We start from the raw sequence: 21,138 nt of genomic DNA, 5'->3' as shown, positions 1-21,138 counted from the left end.
TCTATGTAATCGAGTCCGTGAGCTATATATGATAAAGATTAGTGTTGAGTCAAGGGCTTGATTATTTTGCTATGATCTTGAGGGAATTAAATAAAATAAAAAGAGAAGAAATAAAGAGATCATATGGATCTTGTGGAGAGTAATGAGCTCACATATAAAGAGTATGATGAATAAAAGTTGTTGAGAGTTGACAAACATAGTTTTGGTCATCGTTGCAATGAATAGGAAGTAATAAAGAAAGAGAGGTTCACATATAAATATACTATCTTGGACATCTTTTATAATTGTGAGCACTCATTAAAGTATGTCATGCTAAGAGTTGACATTGGACAAGGAAGACAACGTAATGGGTTATGTTTTCTTACATCTGAGATAAATTATATTGTCATGGATCATCCAACATGTTGAGCTTGCCTTTCCCTCTCATGCTAGACAATTCCTTCGCACCAAGTAGAGATACTACTTGTGCTTCCAAATATCCCGAAACCCAGTGTTGCCATGAGAGTCCACCATATCTACCTATGGATTGAGTAAGATCCTTCAAGTAAGTTGTCATCGGTGCAAGCAATAAAAATTGCTCTCTAAATATGTATGACTTATTAGCGTGGAGAAAATAAGCTTTATACGATCTTGTGATATGGAAGAGATAAAAGCGATGGACTGCATAATAAAGGTCCATATCACAAGTGGCAATATAAAGTGACATTCTTTTGCAGTAAGATTTTGTGCATCCAACCATAAAAGCGCATGACAACCTCTGCTTCCCTCTGCGAAGGGCCTATCTTTTACTTTTATCTTCTACCTTATATAAGAGTCATGGTGATATTCACCTTTCCTTTTCATATTTTATCCTTTAGCAAGCACAATGTGTTGGAAAGATCCTGATATATATAGCTAATTGGATGTGAGTCTTCATGAACTATTATTGTTGACATTACCCTTGAGGTAAAACGTTGGGAGGCAAAACCATAAGCCCCTATCTTTCTCTGTGTCCGATTAAAACTTCATACCCATAAATATTGCGTGAGTGTTAGCAATTGTGAAAGACTAAAAGATGGTTGAGTATGTGGACTTGCTGAAAAGCTCTTATATTGACTCTTTCCTATGTTATGATAAATTGCCATTGCCTCAATGACTGAGATTAGAGTTTGTTGGTTCTCAATGAAGTTTATGATTCATATTTGAAATTGTGATTGAATTGTTACTTTAGCATAAGAGATCATATGACAATATATATATATATATTGTTGTTGTTCTAAGAATGATCATGATGCCCTCATGTCCGTATTTTATTTTTATCGACACCTCTATCTCTAGACATGTTGACATATTTTTCGATTTCGGCTTTCGCTTGAGGACAAGCGAAGTCTAAGCTTGGGGGAGTTGATACGTCCATTTTGCATCATGCTTTTATATCGATATTTATTGCATTATGGGATATTATTACACATTATGTCACAATACTTATGCCTATTCTCTCTTATTTTACAAGGTTTACATGAAGAGGGAGAATGCTGGGAGCTGAGATTCTGGGCTGGAAAAGGAGCAAATATTAGAGACCTATTCTGCACAGCTCCACAAGTCCTGAAACTTCACGGGAGCTATTTCCAGAATTTATAAAAAATACAGAGCGCAAGAAGTTCCAGAGGGGGGCCACACCCAGGCCACGAGGGTGGGGGCGCGCCCTACCCCCTAGGCGCGCCCCCTGCCTCATGGGCCCCCTGGTGGCCCTCCGATGCCCATCTTCTGCTATATGGAGTCTTTCGTCAAGGAAAAAATCATAAGCAAGCTTTCGGAACGAGACTCCGCCGCCACAAGGCGGAACCTTGACGGAACCAATCTAGGGCTCCGGCCGAGCTGTTTTGTCAGGGAAAATTCCCTCCGGGAGGGGGAAATCATCACCAACGTCATCACCAACGATCCTCTCATTGGGAGGGGGTCAATCTCCATCAACATCTTCACCAGCACCATCTCATCTCAAACCCTAGTTCATATCGTGTATCCAATCTTTGTATCCAAACCTCAGATTGGTACCTGTAGGTTGCTAGTAGTGTTGATTACTCCTTGTAGTTGATGCTAGTTGGTTTACTTGGTGGAAGATCATATGTTCAGATCCATTATGCATATTAATACCCCTCTGGTTATGAACATGAATATGCTTTGTGAGTAGTTACATTTGTTCCTGAGGACATGGGATAAGTCTTGCTATTAGTAGTCATGTGAATTTGGTATTTGTTCGATATTTTGATGAGATGTATGTTGTCATCCCTCTAGTGGTGTCATGGGAACGTCGACTACACGACACTTCACCATTGTTTGGGCCTAGAGGGAGGCATTGGGAAGTAATAAGTAGATGATGGGTTGCTAGAGTGACAGAAGCTTAAACCCTAGTTTATGCGTTTCTTCATAAGGGGCTGATTTGGATCCATATGTTTCATGCTATGGTTAGGTTTATCTTAATACTTCTGTTGTAGTTGCGGATGCTTGCAATAGGAGTTAATAATAAGTGGGATGCTTTTCCAAGTAAGGACAGTACCCAAGCACCGGTCCATCCACATATCAAATTATCAGAGTATCGAACGTGAATCATATGATCATGATGAAAACTAGCTTGACGATAATTCCCATGTGTCCTCGGGAGCGCTTTACATCATATAAGAGTTTGTCCAGGCTTGTCCTTTGCTACAAAAAGGATTGGGCCATCTTGCTACACCTTATTTACTTTTATTACTTGCTACTCGTTACCAATTACCTTATCACAAAACTATCTGTTACCGATAATTTCAGTGCTTGCAGAGAATACCTTGCTGAAAATTGCTTATCATTTCCTTCTGCTCCTTGTTGAGTTCGACACTCTTACTTATTGAAAGGACTACGATAGATCCCCTATACTTGTGGGTTCATCATCTACATTCATGATCATTGCCTTAGATATTGTCATAACTCTGCGCTTTTCTATCAATTGCTCGGTAGTAATTTGTTCACCCACCGTAATAATTTCTATCTTGAGAGAAGCCACTAGTGAAACCTATGCCCCCCGGGTCTATTTTCCATCATATAAGTTTCCGATCTACAATTCTAATTTACTATTTACTTTCCGTTCCATAAACTAAAAATACCAAAAATATTACTTTACCGTTTATCCATCTCTATCAGATCTCACTTTGCGAATGACTGTGAAGGGATTGACAACCCCTTTATCGCGTTGGTTGCAAGTTGGTGTTTGTTTGTGTAGGTATTTGGTGGCTTGTTGCGTAGTCTCCTACTGGATTGATACCTTGGTTCTCAAAACTAAGGGAAATACTTACGCTCCTTTCCTGCATCACCCTTTCCTCTTCAAGGGAAAAACCAACGCAAGCTCAAGAGGTAGCAATATGCTTGAGTATTTAAGTCTCATATCAAAACTAGAGTATTGCTTTGAATCATATAAAAGTCCAAATGCCCATGCAATAAAGAAAATAATATGAGATGACATGTTAAGCATCATTCCACATCAAAAATTCTGTTTTTATCATTTACCTACTCGAGGATGAGCAGGAATTAAGCTTGGGGATGCTGATGCGTCTCCAACGTATCTATAATTTTTGATTGTTCCATGCTGTTATATTATCATTCTTGGATGTTTTATAATCATTTTATAGTCATTTTATATTATTTTTGGTACTAACTTTAAGATAGACCCGGGGGCCATAGGTTTCACTAGTGGCTTCTCTCAAGAGCATAATTATTTTACAGTGGGTGAACAAATTACTGTTGAGCAATTGACAGAATTGAGCATAGTTATGAGAATATCTAGGTATGATCATGTATATAGGCATCACGTCCGTGACAAGTAGACCGACTCCTGCCTGCATCTACTACTATTACTCCACACATCAACCGCTATCCAGCATGCATCTAGAGTATTAAGTTCATAAGAACAGAGTAACGCTTTAAGAAAGATGACATGATGTAGAGGGATAAACTCATGCAATATGATATAAACCCCATCTTTTTATCTTTGATGGCAACAATACAATACGTGTCGTTTCCCCTACTGTCATTGGGATCGAGCACCGCAAGATTGAACCCAAAGCTACGCACTTCTCCCATTGCAAGAAAGATCAATCTAGTAGGCCAAACCAAACTGATAATTTGAAAAGACTTGCAAAGATAACCAATCATACATAAAAGAATTCAGAGAAGAATCAAATATTTTTCATAGATAAACTTGATCATAAACCCACAATTCATCGGTCTCAACAAACAAACCGCAAAAAGAAGATTACATCGAATAGATCTCCATGAGAGAGGGGGGGACATTGTATTGAGATCCAAAAAGAGAGAAGAAGCCATCTAGCTAATAACTATGGAACCGAAGTGTAAGTGCATCTAGTGCCACCCCTAGTTGGTTTTGGAGTACTGATGACAAACCTGGTTGAGGGACTAATGTGTTTGTGAGAATTGCAGGATAACACAGGTAGAAGTCCCTCATTGATTCAGTTTTCCTACCAGATGACCCCTAAAAATGTATGAAGACATTGAAGTCAAAGGTGGTATGTGAAGACATTCACATTGAAGACTATGACAAGAGAAGACATCGCGTGAAGACTATGGAGCGCGAAGACTTAGCAGTTTCATCGTTCTGTGTTTTTCTTTGTTGAGTCATAGGAACCACTGCACTGTTAAATGGGGTCCAAGTGAACCAGTCAGAATGACTGAAGTGATGCTTAACCAAAATCCTATGTCTTCGAACGAAGACTATGAGAGCAAATCTTGTCCAGAGTTGGATAAGTCAGCTTTGCTTGTAGCCCAAGTAAAGTTGTCATGTGTGTTTGACATCTGACCATTGGAACACGTATCAGTTCCTTAGTGACCGAGGGTCATTTCGGACAAATCTGGTCGGGTTGCCCAGTGGCTATAAATAGCCCACCCCCTACAACCATAAACGGTTGGCTGCTCAGAGTTAGTGCACGGCTTTTGTCGTTTGAGAGCAACCCACCTCGAAGCCTTTGAGAGAGAATTCCTTGCGAGGATAAAGCCCTAAACACCCAAAGCCAAAGAGTGGTAGGCAGCACTTAAGTCTTCCTGTTTGTGTGATCTGAAGACTTATTACACTTGAGGACTGTGAATCCTCCAGCCGGTTAGGCGTCGCGTTCTGAGCATCCAAGAGTCATTGTGGATCGCCGGTGAACGAAGTTTGTGAAGGTTTGGGAGTCTACCTTGAAGACTTACCAGAGTGATTGGGCAAGGACTGGGTGTCCTTAGCTCAAGGGGAATAAGGTGAAGACGCAGTCTTCTGAGTTGAATCTCAGCCTCCCTACCCAGACGTACAGTTGTCACAACAACTGGAACTGGTCCAACAAATCATTGTCTTCAACGAGTCACTGGTTTCGTCCTTCCCATTCCTTTACTTACTGTTGGCCCTGGTGAATTCATTGTATGATTGCATTATCTTTTGTCTTCACTGAGTAACTGATTGTTCTGATTGGCTTCACACTATCTTCCTACCTGATCTTTACTACCTAGCTGCTATTAGTCATTGTGCTTTCACTTCATTGAATACTTGACTATGGCTTGCTTAGTGTAGTCTACCTTCCGCTGCATGGTAATAGGTTTATTTCTATCGTTTGTCTTCGAAACTTCCATGTTTTGAAGTCTTTCATAAAAATCGCCTATTCACCCCCCCCCCTCTAGTTGATCACTAGCACTTTCAATTGGTATCAGAGCAAGACACTCCCTTGTTCTGTGTGATTCGGTTTAACCACTTGGAGTTTTAGCTATGTCGACTGCAGGGATAATTAAAGTCTCCGATGCGTGCCCCGTCTTCGAAGGAACTGAATATCCCTACTGGAAGAATAAGATGCGCATGCATCTTGAAGCCATTGATGTCGACCTATGGTATGTCATCAAGAATGGCGTTCCCAAGGCTGGTGAAGGTGTCACCCCTGCTGATGTCAAGACGTTCGTTCAACTGGACTCCACTGCCAAGAACATCATCTGTGGTCATTTGACCAAAGGACAGTATGGCCGCGTGAGTGCTTTGGAAACATCTAAGCTTGTCTGGGACTGACTCTCCAAGGTCAACGAAGGCGTCTCAACCCAGAGAGATCAGAGAATCAGTGTCCTTCGCAACCTCTTCAACCGCTTCAAGAGAAATGACAATGAGAATATCCAGCTCACGTTTGATCGACTCACTGACATCACAAATGAGCTTCAAGCCCTCGGCGCCACTGAGATCACCAAGCATGAAGTCGTCAAGACACTCCTGAGATCACTTGACAGCTCGTTTGACACCCTAGCCCTGATGATTCAAGAACGTCCTGACTTCAAGACACTCGATCCGTCTGACATACTTGAGAGGCTCAACACACACGAGTTTCAGCTTTCTAAGAAAAGAGACATCTACGGTCCCAACTATGGGCGAACTCGTGCCTTGAAGGCAAAAGCTGTCTCCTCATCTGAAGAAGAGTCTGACAGCAATTCTGATGATCCTGAAGATATTGGAAAGGAACTTCCTATGCTTGTGAAGAAGTTCCAAAAATTCACCAAGAAGAAAGGCTTCAGAAAGTCCTCGCGGTCAAGCTCAAGGAATGATGAAGCTTCTTCTCATGACTACAAGAAGAGAACATGCCACAAGTGCAAGAAACCTGGCCACTACATCTCTGAGTGTCCGCAGTGGGACAATGAGAACAAGAAGAAAAAGAAATACTCAAATTCTTCATCCAAGTCCTCCTCAAAGTCTTCATCACATAAGAAGAGCTCATCTGGCAAGGCACGTGTGTTTGTTGGCAAGGAAATGGATTCAGAGGAGGAGTCCGCTTCTGAGGAGGCAGAGGTGGGGTCTGAGGAGGAGTCCGATTCTGATGTTGCCAAGTCCATCTTCAACACTGAAGACAATAACTCCGTCACCGACACCGATGCAAATGACAAGGAATACTCCGCTCCTACCTACTGCTTCATGGCACGCGGTGCCAAGGTAAACACACGCACTACTCACTATCAAACTTCTAGTGAAGATGACTCTGATTGTGGTTCCAAACCCAGCTACAAAACACTTGCTAAAATTGCAACTGAACAACAGAAAGTTATGGAACATATTCAAAAACTGTTAGACAAAAGCGATGACCTGTTAGACGCTGAAATGACTCGATCTCAGTCCTTAATTGAAGACATAAAAAATCTTCACATTAAGTATGAGGAACTTGAAAGTCGTCATGAAACGCTCTCAACAACTCATGAAAAGCTTTCCTATGATTATCTTCAAAGAAAGCAAGATCTTGAGAAATTGAGAGCGGCTCATGAAGATCTTCAAAAGGAAAATGAGTCACTTCGCACCAAACAGACCAGTTCCACTCAGGAAGGATTTGAACCACCATGTCTTAAATGTATTGAGCGTGACAACGCTACTTCTGTTGCTGGTTGTTCTACTGCTACTACTATTGCAATATCTTCAACTGCTAATGTGCCAACTAACCCCTCTGCTGAGGATGCCACTGCTATTGCTGATGAGAATGCTAGGTTGAAGACATTGCTTGAAACAGGGATGTTCAAAAGCCTCAAAGGGCATCAGACACTATGTGAGGTCCTCAAAAGGCAGATCCTGAACCGAAACCCTAGGAAAGAGGGTGTTGGGTTCGAAAGGAAAATGAATGCTGGTGGCTCTTACTGGAAACCTGAGCAGTACCCCAAAACCACATGGGTTGCTGCAAAGGGATCTTCAGTGGATCCATCCACCCTATCTGGCTTCACTTGTGCTAATCCCATTGTTATTGATGAATCCTTTGATGCAAACTATAAACTGCTTAAGAATCAGAAGGGTGAAGTGTTTGCCAGGTATATTTGTACTAACTGCAGGAATGGACCGCCTATGAAGAACGTCTGGGTGCCGAAAAGGTGTTTGGAGAATCTTCCTGTGAATGTCGCCATGACACCGCAAGTGAAGAAGACAAACCCCAGACCACAGGCTTCATACGGTCCAAAGGCTTCATATAGACAGAGGACTCACCTGAGTCGCACTAACGCAAATGTTTTGCAAGGAAGCCATACTCAGGCCTATGAATATGAGCGCGTTTCATCAAACCGCCATGTTCATAAGACCAAGAACTATTCTGCTTATTCTTATGAGTACTATTGTCCACCTGCAAGATTTTTTGCTAGGGCTCCAAAGCCAAAGTTCTCAGATGCTGCACTTAGACTAATTGCTTCAAAGCCACCCTTGAAGATGTGGGTGGCTAAGAAAGCTTAAGTCTCTTTTGCAGGGAAAGGTCTCCAGCCGAAAACCAAAATCGTCTGACGCTATTGCTGGGGACCTTAAACATCTTGTAGGGCGCAAGATCAAATGCCCAAATGGTCTTGTTATGTATTTTGTTCCTGAGTCGCTTGCTACTTGCCCTATCAGTCCTAACCTCGATCTAAGATTTCATAATCCACTTGCCCGTCAAATGTTTTTGCTTCACAATTCTCTTTGTGAAGCCTATCCCCCTAACTGCACTGTAGGGTACGACACCAGCTGCTTCAGAATGGATTATTGATAGTGGGTGCACTAATCACATGACTGGCAAGCGAAGCCTTCTTATGGACTCAACCTTACGTCCATCTGACAAAAGTCACATCACATTTGCTCACACTGGTAAGGTATTTGGTCTAGGTAGAGTTGCAATCTCAAAGGATCAACACATGGATAAAGTCATGCTTGTTGAATCCCTTGGTTTCAACTTAATGTCTGCCTCAATGCTTTGCGATTTAAACATGATTGTGATGTTTGGAAAATATCGTTGCCTTGTTCTAATCGAATCTGACAAGTCTCTAGTGTTTGAAGGGTATAGGAAAGATGATTTGTACATGGTAGATTTCTCAGCAGGACCACAGCTTGCCGTATGTCTTCTAGCAAAAGCTTCAGAATGCTGGCTCTGGCATCGGAGGCTAGGGCATGCTGGCATGAGGAACTTGCACACTCTTGCAAGAAATAAGCATGTCATAGGCATCGAGGGCATCAAGTTCAAGAAGGATCACTTATGCGGTGCCTGTGAAGCAGGAAAGATGACGAGGGCCAAGCATCCCTCGAAGACAATCATGACAATGACTCAACCCTTCGAACTGCTCCACATGGACCTTTTCGGTCCCACTCATTACTCAACTCTTACTACTACTGCTTGTCTCTATGGCTTTGTCATTGTTGATGATTATTCAAGATATACTTGGGTGCATATAATCCTATACAAGACTGAAGTGCAGGATGTCTTCAGACGCTTTGACAATCGAGTAATGAACAACTATGGCGTCAAGATAAAGCACATCAGAAGTGACAATGGCACTGAATTCAAGAACACTGGCCTAGATACGTATCTTGATACTTTGGGCATCACACATGAATTCTCAGCTCCGTACACGCCAGAGCAGAATGGCGTCGTCGAACGCAAGAACAGAACAATTATTGAGATGCCCCGGACGATGCTTGATGAATACAAGACTCCAAGAAAATTCTGGCCTGAAGCCATTGATACTGCATGCCATATCATCAACCGTGTTTATCTTCACAAGCTTCTGAACAAGACATCCTATGAGCTCCTTACTGGCAAGAAGCCAAATGTCAGTTACTTCAGAGTATTTGGTGCCAGGTGCTAGATCAAGGATCCACATCACACTTCAAAATTTGCACCAAAAGCACATGAAGGTTTTATGCTTGGATATGGAAAGGATTTGCACTCCTACAGAGTCTTCAACCTCTTTCACTATAAAGTGGTTGAAACTGTGGATGTGCGGTTCGATGAAACTAACGGCTCGCAAAGAGAGCACCTGCCAAATGTGCTAGATGAAGTTCCATCCAGTGAATCAATCAAACTTATGGGAACTAGAGAAATCATACCATCTGAAGCTCAGCCTGAAGAGGAACTTATCATCTCCGCACCTGATCAACCTGAAGACAATCCTTCTAACGATGACAATGATCAGCAAGAGCAAAATCTTCGTCCTGTACATCCTCGTGTTGCAAATGAAGTATAGATTGAGAGAATAATTGATAGCATCAATGCACCAGGTCCACTCACTCGTTCAAGGGCAACACAACTAGCAAATTTCTGTGGGCACTTCGCATTTGTCTCAATATCTGAAACCAAGAAAGTTGATGAAGCCTTTATGGAACCTGAATGGATTCAAGCTATGCAAGAAGAGCTTCAGCAATTTGAACTGAATAATGTATGGGAACTGGTTAAGCGTCCTGATCCTCGCAAGCACAATATAATAGGCACCAAATGGATATATCACAACAAGCAAGATGAGCATGGTCAAGTTGTCAGAAACAAAGCTCGTCTCGTTGCTCAAGGATACACTCAAGTTGAAGGGATTGACTTCGATGAAACATTTGCTCCTGTGGCTAGGCTTGAAGCCATACGCATACTGCTGGCCTATGCAAATCATCATAACATTCTTCTGCATCAAATGGATGTGAAGACCGCTTTTCTCAATGGCAAGATTGACGAAGAAGTGTATGTTGCACAACCGCCTGGCTTTGAAGATCCAAAACATCCTGATATGGTGTACAAGCTCAACAAGGCACTGTATGGCCTCAAACAAGCCCCTAGGGCTTGGTATGACACTCTCAAAGACTTCCTGAAGAGCAAAGGCTTCAAACCTGGTTCCCTCGACCCCACTCTCTTCACGAAGACATATGATGGTGAACTGTTTGTGTGCCAATGTATGTGGATAACATTATCTTCGGCTGCACCAATCAGAAATACACTTATGAGTTTGGATATATGATGCAAGAGCAATATCAGATGTCCATGATGGGAGAGCTGAAGTTCTTCCTTGGTCTTCAAATACATCAGCAACACAACGGCATCTTTATATCTCAAGAGAAATACCTCAAAGATTGCCTGAAGAAATTTGGAATGCAAGATTGCAAAGGCTACATGACGCCAATGCCAACCAAACATCATGTGGGTCCCGACGACAATGGTAAAGAGTCCGATCAAAAGGTATATCGCTCCATGATTGGTTTCTTGCTTTATTTATGTGCATCTAGGCTAGATATCATGCTTAGTGTTTGCATGTGTGCCCGGTTCCAAGCGGCACCAAAGGAATCGCATCACTAAGCTGTGAAGAGAATTCTCAGATATTTGGCTCACACCCCAACACTAGGATTATGGTATCCAAAGGGCTCAGATTTTGATCTAGTTGGATTCTCGGATGCTGATTATGCTGGTGACAAGGTGGATCGCAAGTCTACATCAGGCACATGTCATTTTCTGGGACGATCACTTGTATGTTGGTCTTCAAAGAAGCAGAACTGTGTATCTCTCTCCACTGCTGAATCTGAATACATTGATGCTGGATCTTGCTGCGCTCAGCTTCTATGGATGAAGCAAACACTCAAAGACTATGGCATTCACCTGAAGCAGGTGCCACTCTACTGCGACAACGAAAGCGCCATCAAGATTGCCAACAACCCAGTTCAGCACTCGAAGACAAAGCACATTGAAATTCGTCATCACTTTCTCAGAGATCATGTTGTGAAGGAAGATATTGATATCATACACGTCAACATTGAAGAGCAATTGGCAGATATCTTCACCAAGCCCTTGGATGAGAAGAGGTTTTGCAAGTTACGGTGTGAGCTAAATATCTTGGAATCCTCAAATGTCCTGTGATCAGGCACACATCCTAACACTTATGCATGTTGATGACTTAGATGTGCAACACACATAGTAAAGTATATCTTCAATCAATGAAGACGTACATTCTGAGTGTGAATACATTAACGTGGAATTTGACTTCGGAGCGCCACGATAATTGTGTGCCGTGTCTGGGTCTAATACTTCCTATACGGTGGGTAACGCCACCACCAAATTCTTCTGTTTGAAGTGTTTTACCCATGGCGTTACAGTTGCTATGTCTTCACATTTGGTTTGTCTTCAATTTCAACTTGTCTTCATGATTATCTTCACTATGTTGACTTGATTGTCTTCTGATATATACATACTAGTGTTCTGTCCTCTACAGCATTCACTTATAGCTACGTCTTCCTTGTTGAATCTTTTGAACTAAGTGAATGTGATCGGACCCTAATCTCTCTATGCTTTCTATCTCAAACTCTATCTGTCCAAATCATATGCATTCGATTGAAACTGTCGAATGTCTTCTCTGCGTCCTTGTCAGTAGAAGATACAGAGAAAAACATTAAGTATGTTTCAATGCTAATTCCTTCACCTGAAACCCGGAAAAGTGGGAACGACCACCCGACAATCCAGGCGTGCGTGGGAACGTGGAACAACCTCCGATATGTTGCATGATAGCCACGTGTCCTTCAGATGTGAATCACCGGGGGCACCTGTGTAATAACACTGTGCCGTCCCTCTCCCTATAAATACACGCCTCACCATAGTCATTATCCCTTCTTCCACTCTTGCACAAACCCTAGCGCCACTGCTAGCCTCGATGATGCCGGCGACGAAGCGCTTAGCTGCCGCGACCTCACCGACGCCGTCTTCACGCTGGCCGCGGACATCGTCTTCTCCGCCGTCGCCATAGATGTCCTCCGTCGCCAAGTTAGGGCACGGACGATCAAACTTCTCGGCCTCCTCTCCCACTCCGTCTAGCAGTTCTTCGTGTGGTAAATAAAACTTCCTTTTTACAGCCCCTTTGATCCTATAGATTCATCACTTTCTACCACAAGCAGTTTCTATTCACACAAGTTGGATCTATTTCATACTGCATCTCATAATATGCCTAGTATCTTCACTTATGCTTCACAAAGTAGTTAGATTCCTCACTTGTACTTATTCGTGGATTCGTACAAATCTGGAACCAACTCTCTATCTATGAGTGAATGTCTTCGCACTATGAGGTCAATGTCTTCTAAACTAATTTATCTTCAAAATCTTTTGAGAATGCATATGACCTCTTCCCCTTCCCTCGCACCTTAATGCTGTCACAAGTACATGTCCGTGGGAGAATCCCTTGGTTCTCATAGTCTGCATTCATTTTCAGAATTCTTACAGCATCATATAAATTCTCCCGAAGCTAGTTCCTGTTTGACCAGCAAGCGGAAGCCTTTGAAACCTTTGGACATGTTGAAGCCATTCAGTTTGAAGTTCATGGCTATAGAGAAACCTACAAGAAAGGGTGGCAGACAGCGTCGTGGCAACACCTCAAGAGATTTGCCTGCTGACCTCTATGAGCTGTACAAGACAGATCCAGAGGAGGACTACAATCAGCGAAAAACTCGAATCCAATGGATTTGAAGATATTGGGCGGAACAGTGGTTCAAGTACAGTTTCGTGACCCAGGAGTATGCTGAGAAGAATGCCATCAAACGACCATGGGGAGACATTCTATACAGAAATCTTCAACCCAAGTCCAAAGCTGAAGCCATTGAACAAGGCTTCTATCCTTGCATGGTCCGTGGACCGCAGCCTGCGGATGCAGACCCATCTTCATTACTGTGGTGCTGCGATGATAATCTGTTCAAGCGCAACCTTCAGTTTGCCAGGAACTCGGCCAAAGAGAACAAGAAGTCACGAGGCTTAGACTTCAATCCAGGCCCCTCTGCTCCTCGTGCTGATGGCACACGCGAAGCTAAACCCAATCTTGTTGGGCCCTTCTACAATTTGGAAGGTCTCATCACTCATATCATGGTTCAAGGGACAGCCGTGGATGAGCCTGCAGATGACGCTGAATCTGATGAAGCGCCTGCACCACCAAAGCCAAAGAAACTGAAAAAGCCTAAAGCTTCAAAGCCTGCTCCTGCACCAAAGGTCCTACAGGCGACGCCTCTGGCCACTGCACCTCCTGAACACAGTGTGAAGTCTGAAGATTTGTCACGCATCTCCAAGCCCTCGAGAGTGAAGATGCCCATGCAACCCACTAACCAAGAACTGACTGTTGCTGCTATTCTGCGCAATGATGCCATTGATCTGTCCAGCGATGAAGATCTTGCAGATGACGCTCTTGAGCAACTGATTAAGAGCAAGGAAGAAGAAGAAATCTTTAATGATTTTCCTCTCTTTGACGTGGCAATCATCCACAACTTCATTGATGAGTGGTTTGAAACCCCCAATCTCAGCTTTGACGATCTGCAACTTCCAATTGGCCTCAGCGTCTCTTTCACTGGCGCCATTGCTTCTGAGCTAGATCTAGCTCAGCGCATCGTTGAACTGAAGCAAAAGATCGACTATGAGAAAGCTCAGTTCAAGCAGCACATGGCAAAGCTCAGCGTGCAAGATGTCAAGAACTTCAAGATTATACTGCACGAGCTCAAGGAAGCCTTTCTCAAGAAACGCGAGGAAGCTAAAGGTTCTCGTGAGCGCATGAAGAGTCTGGCTGACAAGTGCGTGCAAGCCTACAATAAAGCTGAAAAGCACAAGGCTCTTGGGCATCCTGGCATCGATCCCAGGATGGCTGCAAAGAAGAAGAAGCCAGCTGTGGCCGAACCCGGAGCAACAAGGCAGGAAGCACATTCCATTGTCTTCCCAGCCAGTATGACAGGCTCGAAGCCTAAGGTCCCCACAGTGACTTCAGAATTAAAGAAGACAAGGGCTGCCGAGGCTGAAGCCAGAAAGAGGAAACATCCTGAAGCTTCTGATGTCGCTCCCTCCAAGAAGAAGCGCAAAACCAAGAAAGATCGGGCTGCTCCCACCGAGCCCCTTATTGTTGAGCCCATCTCGGTTGCTCGTCCTACCTCTTCGCATCAAGAACGACGGATGGTAATTCATGAGCCTGCTTCCACAGAGGCTCCTCAAGCTGAAGACATTCCAGCAGTTGACCCCGCCGCTGCTGAAGACATTGGTCACCATGACAATGTTGATGATGATGAAGTCCTTCCTTAGATCGAGCACCAATTGGTATCATCGCCTGTGCTCACGCAGAGCAAGCTCATCAGCATTGGTCATCCTCTGACGCGAACTGCTCAGGATGCATCGTGGGCTGATCACCCACAGAGACAAGACATTCCAAGCTCTCCCCAACCGCAAGCTACCCCAACAATGCAAAATGATGATGACTTTGAGGCCCCGCATGCTCCATCTCCATAAGCGTCGCCCGCATTACGCAGGCTTCGCAAAGGACCCCGGCCCCAAGTCACTCCCACAATGCACGTGTCTGAATCCGAAGCCAAAATGGCGGAAGATGTTCCGGCTGCATCAGCCGATGAAGAAGAAGATGAAGAAGAAGCCCCAAGAGGTTTAGAGTTGTTACACCCCTGTCTCACTCAGATGTTGTTCTCAAGGAGAACGTGACCGATCCTCCAGCTTCTAAAGTGGAGGTTAACAACCCTGAAGTAGCCACCAACATCACTGCTGACGCCAATGATGTTGTCATGGTTGACGCCAATACGGCGCCGGAAGCCAATGAGGCGCCAGAAGCCAATGAGGCACCTGAAGTCAATGCTGCAGCACCTGAGGTCCAAGTACCTAAAGCACATGTGGCCCCTGAAGCCCATGAAGACAATGCAAATGCCCCTGTTCCCCCTCCAAGACCTCACACAATGGAGCTGGCATTTGATCGTGGTCAGCCAGTTATGGTTCGATGGCCCATTCTGACTCCTCCGCCTGCTGCTGGTCCACAATTTGAGTACCATGTCGAGCATAGGCCTTAAGTTCAAAAGCGCAAGCCAAGACTTCCACGATTCCCAGGCACTGCCACTTCACCTGGGGTCTTCAATGCAAATGGCTTCGTGGCACATAATACCTTCTTCAACAGCTCCAAGAACCCCTATACAAGACCGTGCATTTCCTCAGATCGATTCTGGAGCTATCAGCAGCGCAGCTACTATTCATGTGTCCTATACAATCAAGGGCGCATATTTCCACACATGCGCCTCGACTCTGAAGCTATAGCTGGTCTGCCCTGCCTCAAAGAAGCATTGGACTGTTTCAGAGATGCTGGTTTGTTGCAGTTCGTCACTGACAAGGAGCACTAGAACGAAGAATTGCTGCTTCAATTCTATGCCACTCTTCATATTCGAGGGTACAACAGGGATCCGAAGACTTGGGTCCTTGAGTGGATGACAGGAAATGTCCATCATGAAGCTAAAGCTCTTGATATCATTGAGCTCACAGGCCTGCACACTCCTGGTGAATACTATGAACCAGGTTGTCAACAACATCAAAATGCCTTGGAAAGCATCTTTCAGAAGCCAGAACCCAACATGAGTCAAATGCTAAGCATGATGAAGCCTCTGCCTCACGACGCGGAATACCCATATGATTTCCTTGTTGAAGACCTAGAGTACCTGCCTCGCACCATTTACCACATCATCAGGAAGACTCTATGGCCTGTCAAAGGACACTCATCTGCAGCGAAGCTTGAAGGAGTAATGAAGACTTTGGTTTTCTATATCTTCAATGGCATCAGCTTCGATGCTCAAGACTTCTTCATCAGGAAGTTGGCTGCGTCTGGCTCCGACATCTTTGGGTTGAAATTCTATGCTCCATGGGTCATGCGTCTGATCAAGCGTCACTCAGCCTTCAACTATCACCCGTCTGCGCGCAATCATCTTATATTCTTGCCCGAGGTTGATCTGTCAGTTGAAGCCATTTACCCAGAGCCTGCTAAGGATCCCATTTATCTTCACAATGCTGATCACCAAAGCTTCACCCAGCCCATTGAAGGAATTCCAGCAGTGTCTCGTGTTTATCCCCTTGCTGGAAACACACGTGCCCCTCGTGCTCAAAATGATGCCGCTGGTAGCACCATTGCGCAAAGGCCTCGACGACGATCTCGTGTCCTAAATGACCGAGAGCTTCTAGTCGCGCTGCATCAGAAACATGACAAACATCATGACTGGCTTAAGCGTCAGATGCAAAGCCTCTTGGTGGATGTCAACCGCATTCGCAATCTTGCCACCAAGATGCCTTTGTCACTCATGAAACCTGTCGGAGGTCGTGGAAGAGTTTGACCCTACTCAGTGCTGAAGCTGATCTGCATGACGATGGCTTCACCGAACGCTTCAAGTTTGACTCAACTCCTCCCAGAAATGCTCACTTGCGTCGGACTCCCTCACTTGAAGACTCTGAATACTCGTCCTCAGCTGCGACCGTAAATGCCAGAGTCATCGACGACCAAGATGATGCAACTTCACTTCCTCCAACTTCAGCGCGTGTCGACACTGCACCAAGTTCCTCTGCACCACCGGATCTCAACGACGACCCTGTTGCCTCGCCTGCACCTCATGGGAACGAGTAGGCGCTCTATGTCTTCAAACCTTTTTGGTCCTCACTGACAAAAGGGGGAGAAGCATATGAGTTGATAGTCTTCAATCGGGTCCATATGGGTGGTTAATTTACTTTTTGCTACTTTTGCCAAGTGCTTACAACTCTCGTTTTCGATACATTTGGTTCTTTGAGTTGTAACACTTAAACTCGATGGTCGTCTGCTACTTATTTGCTATTCTGTGATGCAATGATAAATTCCGCATGCGCGACGATAAATTCCGCACTTAGATCATTTTGCAGACATCCATTTTTTCATTATGCATGTTATTATCTTCGTTACATCATATCTTGCATAATGACTTGTCATCATAAGTTGAAGAGGATCTCCACAAGTACAACCTGCCATGTGCATTTGCATTCCAAAAGCAAATTACTTATATGCACATCTTCAGGGGGAGCCCTTGCAACTTATGAAGACAATACCCTATCCTTTACAATTTCACATATTTTATTCCCCGTTGAAAACTTCAACCAGTTTGTCATCAATCACCAAAAAGGGGGAGATTGTAAGTGCATCTAGTGCCACCCCTAGTTGGTTTTGGAGTATTGACGACAAACCTGGTTGAGGGACTAATGTGTTTGTGAGAATTGCGGGATAACTCAGGTAGAAGTCCCTCATTGATTCGGTTATCCTACCAGAGATGACCCCTAAAAATGTATGAAGACATTGAAGTCAAAGGTGGTATGTGAAGACATTCACATTGAAGACTATGACAAGAGAAGACATTGCGTGAAGACTATGGAGCGCGAAGACTTAGCAGTTTCGTCGTTCTGTGTTTTTCTTTGTTGAGTCATAGGAACCACCGCACTGTTAAGTGGGGTCCAAGTGAACCAGTCAGAATGACTGAAGTGATGCTTAACCAAAATCCTATGTCTTCGAGTGAAGACTATGAGAGCAAATCTTGTCCAGAGTTGGATAAGTCAGCTTTGCTTGTAGCCCAAGTAAAGTTGTCGTGTGTGTTTGAAATCTGACCGTTGGAACACGTGTCAGTTCCTTAGTGACCGAGGGTCATTTCGAACAAATCAGGTCGGGTTGCCCAGTGGCTATAAATAGCCCACCCCCTACAACCATAAACGGTTGGCTGCGCAGAGCTAGTGCATGGCTTTTGTCGTTTGAGAGCAACCCACCTCGAAGCCTTTTAGAGAGAATTCCTTGCGAGGATAAAGCCCTAAACACCCAGAGCCAAAGAGTGTTAGGCATCACTTAAGTCTTCATGTCTGTGTGATCTGAAGACTTATTACACTTGAGGACTGTGAATCCTCCAGCCGGTTAGGCGTCGTGTTCTGAGCATCCAAGAGCCATTGTGGATCGTCGGTGAAAGAAGTTTGTGAAGGTTTGGGAGTCTACCTTGAAGACTTACCAGAGTGATTGGGCGAGGACTGGGTGTCCTTAGTTCAAGGGGAATAAGGTGAAGACGCGGTCTTCTGAGTTGAATCTCAGCCTCCCTAACCAGACGTACAGTTGTCACAGCAACTGGAACTGGTCCAACAAATCATTGTCTTCAACGAGTCACTGGTTTCGTCCTTCCCATTCCTTTACTTACTGTTGGCCCTGGTGAAGTCATTGTATGATTGCATTATCTTTTGTCTTCACTGTGTAATTGATTGTTCTGATTGGCTTCACACTATCTTCCTACCTGATCTTTACTACCTAGCTGCTATTAGTCATTGTGCTTTCACTTCATTGAATACTTGACTATGGCTTGCTTAGTGTAGTCTACCTTCCGCTGCGTGGTAATAGGTTTATTTCTATCGTTTGTCTTCGAAACTTCCATGTTTTGAAGTCTTTCATAAAAATTGCCTATTCACCCCCCCCCCTCTAGTCGATCACTAGCACTTTCACGAAGGTCTGAGGTAAACTACTCACACTTCATCGGAGAGGCTATGGTGTTGATGTAGAAGCCCTCCGTGATCGATGCCCCCTCCGGAGGAGCTCCGGAACAGGCCCTAAGATGGGATCTCGTTGATATAGAAAGTTACGGCAATGGAATTAGGGCTTTGGCTCTGTATCTGATCGTTTGGGGGTACGTAGGTATATATAGGAGGAAGGAGTACGTCGGTGGAGCAACAAGGGGCCCACGAGGGTGGAGGGCACGCCTGGGGGGTAGGCGCGCCCACCTACCTTGTGGCTTCCCTGTTGGTTGCTTGACGTAGGGTCCAAGTCTCCTGGATCGTGTTCGTTCCAAAAATCACGTTCCCGAAGGTTTCATTCCGTTTGGACTCCGTTTGATATTCTTTTTCTGCGAAACTTTGAAATAGGCAAAAAACAACAATTCTGGGTTGGGCCTCCAGTTAATAGGTTAGTCCCAAAAATAATATAAAAGTGAATAATAAAGCCCACTAATGTCCAAAACAGAAGATAATATAGCATGGGGCAATCAAAAATTATAGATACGTTGGAGACGTATCAAGTAGCTCCGTGCAGAGCATTGTTGACATAGAAATTTGCCAAATACATATGGATCTGAATGTGGCAGACCCGTATACTAAACTTCTCTCACAAGCAAAACATGATCACACCTTAGTACTCTTTGGGTGTTAATCACATAACGATGTGAACTAGATTATGACTCTAGTAAACCCTTTGGGTGTTGGTCACATGACGATGTGAACTATGGGTGTTAATCACATGATGATGTGAACTATTGGTGTTAAATCACATGGCGATGTGAACTAGATTATTGACTCTAGTGCAAGTGGGAGACTGAAGGAAATATGCCCTAGAGGCAATAATAAAGTTATTATTTATTTCCTTATTTCATGATAAATGTTTATTATTCATGCTACAATTGTATTAACCGGAAACATAATACATGTGTGAATACATAGACAAACATAGTGTCACTAGTATGCCTCTACTGGACTAGCTCGTTGAATCAATGATGGTTATGTTTCCTAACCATAGACATGAGTTGTCATTTGATTAACGGGATCACATCATTAGAAGAATGATGTGATTGACTTGACCCATTTCGTTAGCTTAGCACTTGATCGTTTTAGTTTAGTGTTATTGCTTTCTTCATGACTTATACATGTTCCTATGACTATGAGATCATGCAACTCCCGATTACCGGAGGAACACTTTGTGTGCTACCAAATGTCACAACGTAACTGGGTGATTATAAAGGTGCTCTACAGGTGTCTCCGAAGGTAATTGTTGGGTTGGCGTATTTCCGGATTAGGATTTGTCACTCCGATTGTCGGAGAGGTATCTTTCTGGGCCCACTCGGTAATGCACATCACTATAAGCCTTGCAAGCAATGCAACTAATGAGTTAGTTGTGGGATGATGTATTACAGAACAAGTAAAGAGACTTGCCGGTAACGAGATTGAACTAGGTATTGAGATACCGACGATCGAATCTCGGGCAAGTAACATATTAATGACAAAGGGAACAACGTATGTTGTTATGCGGTTTGACCGATAAAGATATTCATAGAATATGTAGGAGCCAATATGAGCATCCAGGTTCCGCTATTGGTTACTGACCGGAGATGTGTCTCGGTCATGTCTACATAGTTCTCGAACCCGTAGGGTCCGCACGCTTAAAGTTAGATGACGATTATATTATGAGTTTATATGTTTTGATGTACTGAAGGTAGTTCGGAGTCCCAGATGTAATCATGGACATGACGAGGAGTCTCGAAATGGTCGAGACGTAAAGATCGATATATTGGACGACTATGTTTGGACACCGGAAAGGTTCCGGAAGTTTTTAGACATTTATCGGAGTATTGGGGGTTACCGGACCCCCCCCCCCCGGGAACTAATGGGCCTTGTTGGGCCTTAGTGGAGAGAGAGAGGGGCCGGCCAGGGCAAGAGGCGGGCCCCCTCCCCTTGAGTCCGAATAGGACAAGGAAAGGGGGGGCGCCCCCCTTGCCTTTCCCCTCTCCCACTCCTTCCTTCCCCCTCCTTCTTGGATTAGGAAAGGGAGGGGCAAACTTAC

Source organism: Triticum urartu, chromosome 6 (genome assembly GCF_003073215.2).
Source record: "Triticum urartu cultivar G1812 chromosome 6, Tu2.1, whole genome shotgun sequence".
NCBI lineage: Eukaryota > Viridiplantae > Streptophyta > Magnoliopsida > Poales > Poaceae > Triticum > Triticum urartu.
Note: the sequence above shows the minus strand (reverse complement) of the source record.